Consider the following 13,088-nt stretch of genomic DNA (forward strand, 5'->3'; position numbering starts at 1 on the left):
CAGTGTGACGCCATGTCTCAAAAATGGTTCAGATGGCTCTGAGCACTATGGGACTTAACATCTATGGTCATCAGTCCCCTAGAACTACTTAAACCTAACTAACCTAAGGACACCACACAACACCCAGCCATCACGAGGCAGATAAAATCCCTGACCCCGCCGGGAATCGAACCCGGGAACCCGGGCGTGGGAAGCGAGAACGCTACCGCACGACCACGAGGTGCGGGCTGCCGTGTCTCCATTTGACAAATAACGATGACTGAAACGACAGTTCCCAATATGCAGCCGAGATACAAGCATCCGTTGGCGACGAGAGGGGCGAGAGGAGGTCTCCCAAGCCGTTGGGAGGCGTTTAATTTCCCCCGTGTTCGTTCTGATATAGAGAAGACCAGTGTGCACCAATGAGGGACACAATGCTCTTACGTGCGTTAAAGCAGAGATCATCTGAAAGGACAGAACAACTAAACTTTCTAGATAGTCTGACTGCAGCGTTGGCAGCAGCATCGGCAGTTTCATTCCCCGACAGTCCGAAATGACCTGGGACTCACTTGCACATCAAGTTGGCTCCATCATCAGAGAGCGGGTGGAGGCTTTCGTGGTTTCTTTGTACTAATGGGTGGTACGTGTATAGTACACAGGGGTGCTAGAGGGCACTCAGTGAATCTTAATACACAATTGAGGAGCTTGTGCCGTCGGATGTACTGGATGGCCTGACAGAGGGTGGAAAGTTCTACAGTAAAAATCTAGCACTTTTCTAGCAGCCGGTATCTAAAATGTCTGTTGCTAATAAAGAAGACGCATCGGACACCACACTTAGTCTTAGAGCCCTTAGTGTAGATGAAGGTGCTATTTCCAAACTGCGTGCTAAGAGTAATGTCCTTGGGAAGCGAACTAAGTCCAAGATGAACGCCGACTTCCGCACGCAGCCATGTCGGTGAAGGACTCATCCATCGGAAACGTTGTAAGTAGGCTGTTTAGGTTTTTATGTTGGTAACGCCACGTAGCGCTCTGTATCAAAATCACTGACTGTGCTGTGTGCAGTCTGTGGCTGGTTGGCATTGCTGGAATATTCGCTATTGTTGTGTTGGGCAGTTGGATGTGAAACAGCGCGTAGCACTGCGCAGTTGGAGGTGAGCCGCCAGCAGTGGCGGATGTGGGAAGTGAGATGGTGTAGTTTTGAGAGCGGATGATCTGGACGTGTCTCCATCAGAGAGTAAATTTGTAAGACTGGATGTCATAAACTGATATATAAAAACTTTCGAACACTATTAAGGTAAATACATTGTTTGTTCTCTGTCAAAAAAATTGTTCAAATGGCTCTGAGCACTATGGGACCTAACATCTGAGGTCATCAGTCCCCTAGAACTTAGAACTACTTAAACCTAACTAACCCAAGGACACCACACACATCCAAACCCGAGGCAGGATGCGAACCTGCGACCGTAGCGGTCGCGCGGTTCCAGACTGTAGCGCGTAGAACCGCTCGGCCACCGGCCGGCCGTCAGTTTAGTGATGATCAGAATAAGCAAAGAGAGAAATGTCTGTACACGTTCAGCTTTGCTCAGCTGTTTGAAAATCAAATAACGTAGAGGTTTGTCAGCACAGTAATTCATTCATTTTTCTAATGGGACGTTTCAACGTGGCACGTAACGTAATGTTAAGCTTCCGAAGCAGTATACGAAAGTGAAATCGGGGGAAAAAAAGTAGTTGCGCTTACTGTGTCAAGTTCCGCGTGAATGCATGAAAACTTATGTTGGAAAAACGATCCGCACAACAGAAGATCGACGTACGGAACATGAGCGCCACAACCGCTTACTGCAGCCCAACACTGCACTGAAATTGGACATGAAATGAATTACCAGCAAACGAATGTCCAGGCTACCACCGGTAAATTTTGGTGCTTCATTTTCAAAGAAGCGACGGAAATCCGTGTGTCTGATGATTTACTTAATAGGGACTCGGGCTTCCATCTGAGCAAGGCAAGCGAGCCAACACTAAGCTCCATCAAAGCAGAACACTACATCTGGATGCAAGGTGTGACCGGAACGGCGGGCGAAGCCAACTGAGATCCTCTCCCACCACCGCAGCCTCACAGCCCCCTCACCATCGAACACGGTGCGGGGCCGGCCAAGCTCGAAATCTGAACCGTCAAGCATAAATACCGCAGACACATTATCCCATCAGCACCACCTGATGACGGCGGAACGGTTATTCGCCGAAATGTCGTGGGCCTTTGACGATTAGATCCGGCAGTACACCCGACCATTTTGGAAGCAGGTGGAGTTAAATGTCCCATTGATATCGCGGTTATTGGCTACGGTTCACAAGCTCCGATACTGAAGGATGGGGCAGGAAATCGGTTGTGCCCTTTTTCAACGGAATCATCCCTGCATTTGCCTTAAGCAGTTTACGAAAATCGCGGGAAACATAAATCTAGATGGTCGGACAGGAATTTGAGCCTTTGTCCTCCCTAAGGCGTGGCTACGCCTGCATTTTTCATTCGCCACTGTGGCATGCAGCGACTATACTCTTTTGTGACTTCGATGTGAGGTACCCACCTTGCTTTGGCACCCGGCTCTCTGGAGGACACCACAGAACGGGATTTCGGAATGTGAACGCAATCTTCCCTTAGGCACATAATACTGGTTGCGTTATTTCTACATTTGCCTATCCAAGCATGTAGCCCATTTCATGTCAATTTAGCGTTTGTTGCTTACTGCCTTCATGGAGTTGCAATTTTAATGGGCAATAGTGTATACTGCTGTTTTGTTGAACCTGTTTTCAATACTGATACGCAACTATTGTGATACAGTCTCTCCTGAAGAAGGTAAGAAGCTGTCTCGTCGAAATCTTGCGAAGTTTCTGTGACAGCGCCCTACGAAACCTGCGGGACCCGTTCAAGTAACACTTACTGCAACGACGTTTGAAGTTCTTAAAATATCGGCTATATCAGCAGCAATGACAGTATCTCAACTTGATTGTAGCACAGAACGGCACCAAGTAATAAATTATGAATGGAAACTGTTTCTGATATTCAGCTGAAAGTAACACCCCTCGAGCAGCCAGCAGGACTGTACGGACCCCTGGGAACATCTGCAGCACACGATGATTCGTCAGGAACTAAACTGCCCCACGACATAACGCACCCTGCCCCCTCACACACACCGATAGTGAATCCAATGACATTAGTTACTTTCGAAACGCCGAGATATTTTGCTATTTGCATGACATATTTGCAAAATATTTATGATAGAGGCACTTTGGATCATTGAGACTGTCAGCTTCGGTAATATACAATACTGGCCATTAAAATTGCTACAACACGAAGATGACGTGCTACAGACGCGAAATTTAATCGACAGAAATATGATGCTGTGATATGCAAATGATTACCTTTTCAGAGCATTCTCGCAAGATTGGCGCCGGTGGCGACACCTACAACGTGCTGACATGAGGAAAGTTTCCAACCAATTCATCATACAGGTACACAAACAGCAGATGACCGGCGTTGCCTGGTCAAACGTTGTTGCGATGCCTCGTGTAAGGAGGAGAAATGCGTACCACCACGTTTCCGACTTTGATAAAGGGCGGATTGTGGCCTATCGTGGTTGCGGTTTATCCGATCGCGACATTGCTGCTCCCGTTGGTCGAGATCCGATGACTGTTCGAAGAATATGAAATCGGTGGGTTCACGAGGGTTATACGGAACGCTGTGCTGCATCCCATCGGCCTCGTATCACTAGCAGTCGAGATGACAGGCATCTTAACCGCATGGCTGTAACGGATAGTGCAGCCACGTCTCGACCCCGAGTCAATAGATGGGGACGTTTGCAGTACAACAACCATCTGCACGAACAGTTTGACGACGTTTGCAGCAGCATGGACTACAGCTCGGAGATCATGGCTGCGGATACCCTTGACGCTGCGTCACGAACAGGAGCGCCTGCGATGGTGTACTCAACGACGAACCTGGGTGCACGAATGGCAAAACGTCATTTTTTCAGATGAATCCAGGTTGTGTTTAAAAATTGTTCAAATGGCTTTGAGCACTATGGGACTTAACATCTATGGTCATCAGTCCCCTAGAACTTAGAACTACTTAAACCTAACTAACCTAAGGACATCACACACATCCGTGCCTGGATTGTAACCTGCGACCGTAGCAGCAGCGCGGTTCCGGACTGAAGAACCTAGAACCGCTAGGCCACAGCGGCCGGCTTCAGCTTAGTTCTTCAACTCTGTTCAGCGGGTAGCCCAGTTTCTCTTCGTTTGGTGTTGAGCCCTCTATACGTCGATTCAAATGTTCGAGGTTAGGCATGTTTCTTGGAATACGTAGAGAGATCTGCAGATAAACAGCAGATAAGTAAAAACGCTTTGTTCGAAGTGGAGATGAATGTTTTGTACAATAACTATCTGTCTTCAGTTGTTGAGCTATGAAGTTGAACATGATCGCTGTCTGGTCTCTTCGGCTGTTTCCCACTCACTTAAGCCATTTTCAGGGTGATTTTCACTTTGTACATAAATCTGAACGGCCTCGCCAAATTGGTAACATCGGTTCACGTCCGATCAAAGAAGTTAAGCGCTGTCGGGTTTGGCTAGTACTTGGATGGGTGACTGTCCCGTCTGCTGAGAGCTGTTGCTAAGGGAGGTGCACTCAGCCCTTGTAAACAAATTGAGAAGGTACTTGGCTGAGAAATAGCGATGACACAGCGGTTGGTCTGTACCTTTGGGTCTTTCGCAACATGTCCGGGTGGAGTTTCGATAAATCTTTTTGCTATTACCGTTCTTATACACCATGTGATCAAAAGCATCCTGACACCCCCAAAAACATACGATTTTCGTATTAGGTGCATTGCATTGTGCTCCCACCTACTGCCAGGTACTCCATATCAGCGACCTTAGTAGTCATTAGACATCGTGAGAGAGCAGAATGGGACGCTCAGCGGAACTCAAGGACTTCGAACGTGGTCAGGTGATTGGGTGTCGCTTGTGTCATACGTCTGTACGCAAGATTTCCACACTCCTGAACATCCCTAGATCCACTGTTTCCGATGTGATATTTAAGTGGAAACGCGTAGGGACACGTACAGCACAAAAGCGTACAGGCCGACCTAGTCTGTTGACTGACAGAGACCGCCAACAGTTGAAGAGGATCGTAATGTGTAATAGGCAGACACCTATCAAGACCATCACACAGGAATTCCAAATTGCGTCAGGATCCAGTGCAAGTAGTATGACAGATGGGAAGTGAGAGAACTTGGATTTCATGGTCAAGCGGCTGTTCGTAAGCCACACATCGCGCCGGTGAATGCCGAACGGCGCCTCGCTCGGTGTAAGGAGCGTAAACAGTGGACGATTCAACAGTGGAAAAAACGTTGTGTGGAGTGACGAATCACGGTACATAATGTGGCGATCCGATGGCAGGGTGAGGGTATGGGGATTGTTCGGTGAACGTCCTCTGCCAGCGTGTGTAGCGCCAACAGTAAAATTAGGAGGCGGTAGTGTTCTTGAGTGATGGTGTTTTTCATGGAGAGGGCTTGTACCCATTGTTTTTTTGCGTGGCACTGTCACAGCACAGGCCTACATTGATGTTTCAAGCACCTTCTTGCTTCCCACTGTTGAAAATCAATTCGGGGATGGCGACTGCATATTTCAACACGATCGAGCACCTGTTCATAATGCACGGTCTGTGCTGGAGTGGTTACACGACAATAACATCCCTGTAATGGACTCGCCTGCACAGAATCCTGATCTGAATCCTACAGAACACCTTTGGTTTGTTTTGAAACGCCGACTTTGTGCCAGGCCTCACCGACCGACATCGATACCTCTCCTTAGTGCAGTCATCCGTGAAGAATGGGCTGCTATTCCCCAAGAAATCTTCCAGCACCTGATTGAACGTATGAGAGACTGGAAGCTGCCATGAAGGCTAAGGGTAGACCAACACCATACTGAATTCCAGCATTACCGATGGAGCGTGCCACGAACTTTTAAGTCATTTTCAGCCAGGTGCCTGGATTCTTTTGGTCACATAGTGTGTATTTGTGTATCAACGCTACTGCACGTTGTAGCCACCTTAGTTGGGCCAAACAGGTGAAGACGAATAAATATACTGTAACTGACACCATCGAATTTGACATGTTTGAAGAGAATTAAAATGTCTGTAACAAGCGCAACAGCTTGTTTCACAACCTTCCCCACAAGATGATTAGGCAGCTAAGCAAGTATAAGGAACAGTGAACAAAAAAAGAGGCAAGAGAAGAAAATAAGTGTACTTTATTATTTCATAAATAATCGCCCTAACTGTTACTACATCTGTCCCATTGTGAGAGAACACTGTTAATGCCTTAATTGTGCATGTATGCTGTTGCCTGCGTAACCACGCTAGTACAGAGGAGTGCCCATCTCCGTTTGAAACAAATCAACAGCCACAAATGTCTTTATTCAGGGGTCCAAAAATATTTTCCCAGCGAAACGTTTACAACGTTGTCAAGGCAACCTTGGCAATACGCGGACGGGAGGGCCAACATGTTGGCATGGTTGTTTAGAGAACGCTGCAGAACGTTCGCTGCAAAGATCTTCCGTATCGACTATACAGTCCCGATCTCTTTCTATGCGTTTTCCAGTTCTGAAGAAAGATATTCCGTCGATTTGATTCTGGACGAAGAGGTACACGCCTGGGTAAAATTGAGGTGCAGCAGGCAACCGCAAACGTGTTTCACGAAAGCACTGACAGCCTTATCTCACAGTGGGATAAATGTGTTAACAGTTATGGCGATTAAGTTTGAAATAATAAACAGTTTACTTTTTTCCCCTCTGCCTAGTTTTCATTTGAAGAGTCTAGAATACTTTTTTAAATATTTTGTCGTCCTTTAAAGAACTTCGATTTGGTAGTAAAGATCCAGCATAAGATACAGTTTTTCATTCTGCAGTATTAAAACGTGTAGGGTGATGACCTGAAAACGCAAGTATTTCGGATTTTTACTTTTTATCCTTTCATTTTTCACTAATTTCATAACGGAGATTTTTTAAACAGGAAAGGAAGCAAAGAAGACTGTAAGATTTAGTGCACAACTTGAGACGTTGTCATTAGAGCCGGCCGCGGTGGTCTCGCGGTTCTAGGCGCGCAGTCCGGAACCGTGCGACTGCTACGGTTGCAGGTTCGAATCCTGCCTCGGGCATGGATGTGTGTGATGTCCTTAGGTTAGTTAGGTTTAAGTAGTTCTAAGTTCTAGGGGACTAATGACCACAGCAGTTGAGTCCCATAGTGCTCAGAGCCATTTGAACCATTTGATTGTCATTAGAGACAGAAAATTATCTCGTCTGCAACGATCAGTCTCCAAGTGGGAATTTGTTGCAGGAAGTAGCTATGGTAGTGAAAAAATGTTACGCATATACCGCCAATGAATGACTGGTATTTGAAACCAGCTGCTGTTACAGTTGGCTGTAAGTGCGAGAAGCTTTATTTAAATATTACTCCTCAAAGTTACGAATGAGGTTCATAACAATTAGACTGTTATTGGTAATGGTCATGATGGAAGAGAGTCAGACACTACCAGTTCCGTGTTGATCAAACAAAATTTAAGGCTGTGTCTCCTTGAATAAGTGGCTTCTGAATGAGTCACTCTAGGGCATTGGCACAAAGTAGCTGTTTGATAATGTTCCTGAAGCTTATTTTTGTATCTTCATTTTTCTTTTTAAATTCATATTTCTAAAAATAGCAGGCAATTTTTCTTTAGTAAGACACAAATGATTTTAAACGGGATTTTGTAGTTGTCTATATTTGTTGTTGGAAATTACGAAACCGTGCCTGTGGTTAGTTTACATTATCTATTGACTGTATTCTTTAGGTAGTATGTGGGGAACAGTTTATATGGTTTGTTAAAATGCGATTGAGTTCGTCTTTGAACTTATGATCCAGACTATCCCCCAAGTTAACAAACTATGCGAGCTATTTTCAAAATGAAACGCTAATTACCATACTCAGTACACTGCCTGAAGTACTTCATATGAGGGTTTATAATTTCAGATGGCTGCTGATGTATTTATGAATCAAAACTGTACTGTGTGTTTACGCCAGCTGTGTTTCACATTTTAATTCCACTAGTGACAGCACCAAAATTCCAATGAATCATGAAGACGAAACTAAAAAATACACGGATATTTTAAGCTATTTACGAAACTACAGGCTGTTAACAAATACGACATTAGAGAGAAAGAAAGATCAAGTGTAACCTCTCCTCAGCCTCAAGCTCTGACTGTTTCAAGGATGGGGAAATATATTGGCCCTTCCATAGGGACCATCCCTGAATTTGCCTGGAGCGATTTAGGAAAATGAGTGAAAATCTAATGCAGGATGGTGGGACGCTGATTTGAATCACAGTCCTTCCGAATGAGAATATTGTGCTAACCACTGCGCCACCTCATTCATTAGTTAGTGGCTATGGCATTCATAATGTAACGAATCAGTACAACAGTGCAAAACGAGGTTTCCTAATAAATATCAAGACAATCTAAAATCAACAATTAAAAGCACCTGACAATATCGAAGCGAAATTAAAGGCACGTAACGCTTTCGATGAACCCTTCCACATCGACACGACACTGTTTCGTCGTTTTCAAACTCAGGGGCGTATGCTGTTCGGGAATAGGATATAAACGGCGATACAACACACGATTACCGAATCCGTCCTTCGTCTCGACACTAGACACTACTTCATAGCTTGTGTCGTTTGAATTTGAGCTATTTCGAATGTTTTGGTTATTTTTGTGTTCCTCGACTATCCTAAAAAGTTTATCCCGTCATCGTGGACACACCATGTATGCGTCGCCTGTGTGAAATTCGTATTATAGTCTACTAGCGATTTGACGGAAACAATTCCCATATAGCAATGGAGAAGGACAAGAAATGTAATCTTGTTGACAGTACATTCCTGGCATTGGAAAACAGCTTATCTGACCCAGTTGCAAACATACTCTCTCGCTCTTCCTCAACTTAATCATTCAGCAACCAAACATAGCACACTCAAATATTTCCTTCCTGTATATTTTAATCTTCTGAACATTCAGAGATAACCGTGTCGTTTACGTAGGTGTGAATATAAGAGTGAAATTTGGTAAATTTTGGATCGATCTGTAATTCTTCAAATAAAAGGAAGCATTCGATAAAAAGCATAATTTGACCTATAGATGGAAATTTTGCTAGTAGCGGCAAAATAATTTAAATTTTCTTAATTTCATGTTGTCTCTTATCGTTTAGTGGGTAAACAGATTATATCTGAAATATGACTATGAGGAACTACTTGAAAATAAATTATTTTGCACTAAAACGACTGAGCATTCATCGCTCGTCGGGGAAGAATGTACTCTTACTCAGTTTATTTCATTTAATACGATCAGAGCAGTGCAAGGTATGGTGGAATTTGGTAACAATACTGCTCTTTAATTTAGAAAGCAGCTGAGTGCCTGTCTAACTAGATTATCGGCGACTGCGAATTATTTGCGTTTGCTTACTTCCACCTGGTGGCGACGCAATTTTTGCGAGTAGTGCGGCGTACCTGAACAACAAAAAACCAACGATGTAATTTTCGTAATTAATGCGGCTTGAAAAGAATTTGAGAGCAACAGAAGATTTCTTCGATATGCGGTCTCCAGACGCATTATAGAAAAATGATTTAAAATAAAATCCTAAATACGCTCTCTAATTCGGAAAGTGATATCCTCTGCAAAAAATAGGCATAGCCTCTTTGTGCTCAGTATGCGACGATCCCTCCCCCCCCCCCCCCCCCCCCCCAAGGATAAAAAGTGTCTCGTGTTATGTATGTAGAATGTGGTACATACGTTTTATGCATCTTATAATTTGGCTCTCTTCGAAACAAATGAGGTAGCGTGTACGACATACTTTCTTCAGAGTTAAACCGCCGTGTACACCAATCGGAAGATGACATGGAAGGCAGATTTTTATGAAAAATATAATGGCAAGGTAAGATATTTCTCAGTTTGCCACAGAGATGACGTTGATACTAATTAATTTTTACACTGTTCGGCGGTGCACGTAAAACACAAGTATCATTGTGTGTGCGTGTGTGTGTGTGTGTGTGTGTGTGTGTGTGTGTGTGTGTGGAGCACTGCGGCTGAGGTGGGGAGCCTCTCCGTCGTTTGTAGGTTCCCGGTTAACATACAATATAATAAAAACACCAATTACAAAGCCATCATTGAACGAGGGTCATATCAAATGTCCTGCACACTACGTACGCGCCACCATTACGGTGGAGTCACCAAGTAAACATGAAAGTCAGTTGCGAGCGAAACTTCACGCGTGACAGTATTAAGTGCGTTTGATTGTTCGCGCGGCTGTGTCTCAGCTCAGTTTTAAAATGAAAGCTGAATCCGAGTCAGGTAGTATTAAATGTGGTGACCAGTGTCCCTACATCAAAATCGAATCCCCACGTAGAAAGAACCCAACGGAAATTTAAAGCGCTTTGAGGGATGTGTGCAGGATTGGTGTACTGGATCGTAGCACAGTATCACGGTCTGCTAGTTCCCTTCAAGGTCAAGGTCGGTTAAGCACTGAGGAGAACGCAAGAAGTGGAAGGCCACAACTGCAAACAGACTAAACCTCTCAGGTCACTGACATTTTTGAGAGTGTGTGGACGAAAAACAGTTAAGTAGATGGCATATGAGGCAAAAAATCTGTTACTTCAGCTTACAGAATCGTAACTGTGAAGTCAAAGCTGAGAAAAGTTGCTGTCAGATGGGTTCCGCATGATCTGAGTGAAGAGCAGAAAGAAGATCGCAAAAGAATCGCGGAGGAATTGCCTCAAAGTTACCAAACAGAAGGAGAACGGATTCTAAAAACGATTGTAGTAGCTGATGTAACTGGGCATGTGCGCTCCTAAGACAGTTAGCAACTGTCCAAGGAGCGCAAATGCCCTAGGGAAAGAGAAAATCTTCACAGTACGAATTGACAGGGCTGCATTGGTTTCTAACACGAAGGTTACTCAATATATGCAGGCCTGAAGATGGCGTAATGTAATGACGAAACTGGTTGCCCTACAAATAAAACCAAAATAACGGCTATTGGTATTTTAGTATTGGCTTCCATAATTGAGTTTCAGTGCAGAATCGACTCACGCAGAAATACTCAACAGAGAGGTCTCATCAGGCAGGTTCTCCGAATACATATTAATGCACTATTGCCCTAAAAAAATGCATCAAGATAGTTTCATCATGTAGAAGTAGCGGAAACCACACCACTAACAGGCTGGTAGACAAGGGCACTGTTCTCTCAGTAATACTGGAGGTTAGATTCTTGGGAATGCGAGACGCCGTGACGAAAACGCAAAGATAGGTGAAAAAGAAAAAAACCTAAAAAATCTTCAGCACAGAAACCCGAGAAGAATCATCTGACAGCACTTCACGAAGAGGCCAAAACAATGTCAAGCATTTCACAGCTCTTACAGCCAATTCTTTATTCTCTTAGTGAGTTTGCGGCAATATAACCGACTCTGAAGAAATCTGCCCAAAGACGTACAGTACCTAAGGATAATGATTTTTATAATTATATTTAAGAACTCTGACAATCCCAAGAAAGAAATCTCAAGAAAAATAATGCATTGCTGGACCTTTATGGTAAGACGTCTGCAGAACAGTTGCTGTCCTTCTGATTGATATTCATCTATTTTCCACACACTCTTTGGTGAATGAAAAATCTGCTCCCACATATCACATTCGGATTACGTGAAACATTTTACTTTTTGGAAGTCCACTGTTTCATTAGCATCTTTTGACAGTATCTGACTCTGTCCCTTGCGCGAGGTTCCAATAATGAATGTCTGATACGCTTTCGATGCATCCTAAAAGTAAAGGAGGAGATGTAAAGTTTTACAAAAATGTTGTTGTTGTTGTCTTCAGTCCTGAGACTGGTTTGATGCAGCTCTCCATGCTACTCTATTCTGTGCAAGCTGCTTCATCTCCCAGTACCTACTGCAGCCGACATCCTTCTGAATCTGCCTAGTGTATTCATCTCTTGGTCTCCCTCTACGATTTTTACCCTCCACACTGCCCTCCAATACTAAATTGGTGATCCCTTGATGCCTCAGAACATGTCCTACCAACCGATCCCTTCTTCTGGTCAAGTTGTGCCACGAACTTCTCTTCTCCCCAATCCTATTCAATACTTCCTCATTAGTTTTGTGATCTACCCATCTGATCTTCAGCATTCTTCTGTAGCACCACATTTCGAAAGCTTCTATTCTCTTCTTGTCCAAACTATTTATCGTCCATGTTTCACTTCCATACATGACTACACTCCATACAAATACTTTCAGAAATGACTTCCTGACACTTAAATCTATACTCGATGTTAACAAACTTCTCTTCTTCAGAAACGCTTTCCTTGCCATTGCCAGTCTACATTTTGTATCCTCTCTACTTCGACCATCATAAGTTATTTCGCTCCCCAAATAGCAAAACTCCTTTACTACTTTAAGTGTCTCATTTCCTAATCTAATTCCCTCAGCATCACCCGATTTAATTCGACTACATTCCATTATCCTCGTTTTGCTTTTGTTGATGTTCATCTTATATTCTCCTTTCAAGACACTGTCCATTCAATTCAAATGCTCTTCCAAGTCCTTTGCTGTCTCTGACAATTGCAATGTCATCGGCGAACCTCAATGTTTTTATTTTTTCTCCATGAACTTTAACACCTACTCGGAATTTTTCTTTTGTTTCCATCACTGCTTGGTCAATATACATATTGAATAACATCGGGGAGAGGCTACAAACCTGTCTCGCTCCCTTCCCAACCACTGTTTCCCTTTCATGTCCCTCGACTCTTATAACTGCCATCTGGTTTCTGTACAAATTGTAAATAGCCTTTCGCTCCCTGTATTTCACCCCTGCCACCTTTAGAATTTGAAACAGAGTATCCCACTCAACATTGTCAAAAGCTTTCTGTAAATCTACAAATGCTAGAAACGTAGGTTTGCCCGTGAGGCCATATGAGTCTAATTTATTTGGTCACTGCATTCATATTACACATTTTAAAAAGCACTATGGCCTATGTTCACTCTAACGGTGCCAAC

At 43.8% G+C, this 13,088-nt stretch overlaps 1 protein-coding gene across 1 annotated transcript in view; it reads right to left on the bottom strand.

The window, feature by feature from the left end:
- The window catches only part of LOC126299606 (calcium/calmodulin-dependent protein kinase type 1-like), a 1,453,155-nt gene that overhangs the window by 1,089,544 nt on the left and 350,523 nt on the right, over nt 1–13,088 (bottom strand). The window lies entirely within an intron of this gene.

The sequence above is a fragment of the Schistocerca gregaria genome, chromosome X, assembly GCF_023897955.1.
Source record: "Schistocerca gregaria isolate iqSchGreg1 chromosome X, iqSchGreg1.2, whole genome shotgun sequence".
In the NCBI taxonomy this organism is placed as follows: Eukaryota; Metazoa; Arthropoda; class Insecta; order Orthoptera; family Acrididae; genus Schistocerca; species Schistocerca gregaria.